The sequence below is a fragment of the Halyomorpha halys genome, unplaced genomic scaffold, assembly GCF_000696795.3.
Source record: "Halyomorpha halys isolate HHAL.00 unplaced genomic scaffold, Hhal_1.1 Scaffold744.1, whole genome shotgun sequence".
Lineage (NCBI taxonomy): Eukaryota > Metazoa > Arthropoda > Insecta > Hemiptera > Pentatomidae > Halyomorpha > Halyomorpha halys.
Window position 1 is genome coordinate 197,950 of NW_027105596.1, and position 2,384 is coordinate 200,333.

The window sequence follows — 2,384 nt, forward strand, 5'->3', positions numbered from 1 at the left end:
CTCTCTCTCTCTCTCTCTCTCTCTCTCTCTCAATCTCTATCTTATATATATATATATCCTTCTTTACCCCCGCTGTACCTTAGGGCAACCCTATACCAGCGGTACGCTCCAAACTTCAGTGTTCAGGGTTGCACTCACGTTGGTCCAAATATCTCTGAACCAAAGTGAGGCATTGCTCAATCTCTATAACAATGGGGCACTAATTTTAACAACAAAGCTGTTCCCACAAGACAGGGCTCCAGTAACTTCCTACCTACATTCACGTAGGTCTGCTATATATCATATAATTGTTACATTCATAGGCCATATTATTGATACATACTCTATTTAAATATGATTGTTACATCTATAAACATATAATTATAACATACATTATACATATTATTAATGTTATGTTAATCATTTGGTAAGCAGTCTTTTATTTGGAACACCTTCTTTGCAAACTTTTTGAATGCCCCAAACATATCAGGAGTCGCCAGGAGTTCTTCTAGAGACCTAGGCGGCCAATCAAGGAGAACTCACCCGCTAAAGCCAGTCTAGTACAAGTATACATAGGGCAGTCAAAAATAATATGTTTTACGTCTTCCAATGCCCTGTAAGAAGTTGGACGGTCCAGTGGTCTGTTTCAACCCATTCATTTTTTACCCTTTTTCTGACATCTGGGAAGAACTCGTGAGTCAGTCTTGTTGCACAGTTATTCCACCTCCTCTGCCATTCAGATAAGACAATATCATCGATTCTACTAGAATCTTCCGCTAGAACTGACAAAACAACTTGCTGGCAAGCCTTTCTTAATATTGTACTTGGCGATAGCAATCTGGATTCGAAGGTCTATTGGCAGTTGACCCGTAATTACTTGCAATACTGAAGTTGGCGCAGTCCTATAAGCTCCAGTCACAAATAATAGAGCTCTCCTTTGTGCCTGTTCGAACAATTTAAGATCTGAGTACGTGAGAGTTTGTCCCCAGGCAGGTACAGGTACATTGGCAAGAAGGCAGCTTTGTATAATATTTCTTTGCGCTTATATTTCAGGCCCCAGGTCGTTCCTGCTATATTATTGAGTCAGCTGTAGCGAAAAACAGTTTTACTTTTTACTTCCTTTAAGTGGTTGGTAAAGTTACACCTTTCGCCCAAAAGAACGCCTAGAAACCACACTTTCTGTGATGGTTTTATTATTTTATCCCCCATTACAACCCTGGGAAGAAAGCCTCTCATTTTCCCTTTCAAGAACAGGAGTTGGATCTTTTCGTAGTTTAGGGAGAGCTTCTTTTCACAGCACCTTTGCTCTAGTTAACTCAACTGCTTTCGTTTCGAGATTAACTCGTGACCTTGCCTCAATTCGCCAGTAGTGGACTCATATTGACGTTCTATAATGGGAGAACTAAAACGGATCCTGGAGCGCAATCTCAGTCTCGTGATCCTCCTTGTTGGTAACTGGTAGAAGACTGACCGCCTCTCCAAGAAAGATATAATAAGTTTGTATATGTTTCTTGTACAGTGCAGCCTTTTATGTTCCTCCATTATTCCAGCCACTGTCAAAGGCTCTAGCAACATCATAAAAGATGTGTTCCAAATAAAAGAAGATGTCATTCCTCGAATTTGTAAGGAGGCAGAAATGGTCGCGATTCTAAAACCAGAGATAGCAAAAGTTACTGCAAAATCATATCGCCCAATATGCCTCTTAAATGTGATAGGCAAAGTTCTGGAAAGCTTTATGCTACTGCACTTAAAGGAAGCGATAGACCTACTCTCTTTGGGGGACGAAGGGGATCGACCACAGCTGCAATCAATCAGCTCCTCAACACTCTACCTCTAAATATTTTGTTGTCCTCTTTTATGATGAGGAGGTGAAGGTATTCCTATTCCAACTCGTACCAAAGGCTTTTCAGTTTGCAAGTCCCCAAGAGCTGGTGCATTCCTCAAAGTATTTATCCCATCTATCTTTCTTTGCTATCCTAATTTCATCGTTAAAACACTTATTTAGGGTTAAATACGTACTTTTGAAGCCCTCTTTACCATCGACATTCTTTTCTCTCTTGAGAATCGAATCGCCTCCATGCTCGATATGTTTCATTTGATTCCCGATATGATCCCCTGTTTTAGTATTTGAATCGTTGGATACTTTTCTTTGCTTTGGTCAGTCTGTGCTATGAACTCAATGGTTTTTTAGTTGTTTCTTCGCGCTTATACAGAATACAAATCGTCAAGACAACATCATACCAACTTAAACACCTCATCTACTCACCAGGGCTGTCACTCTTACTCAAATTACTCATATACAAAGTTATACTACGACCATCACTCTTACACGGCGCACCACTACTACACTATCTTTACCCAACAGCCCTGAAATCACTACAACAATACCAAAACAGCACACTACA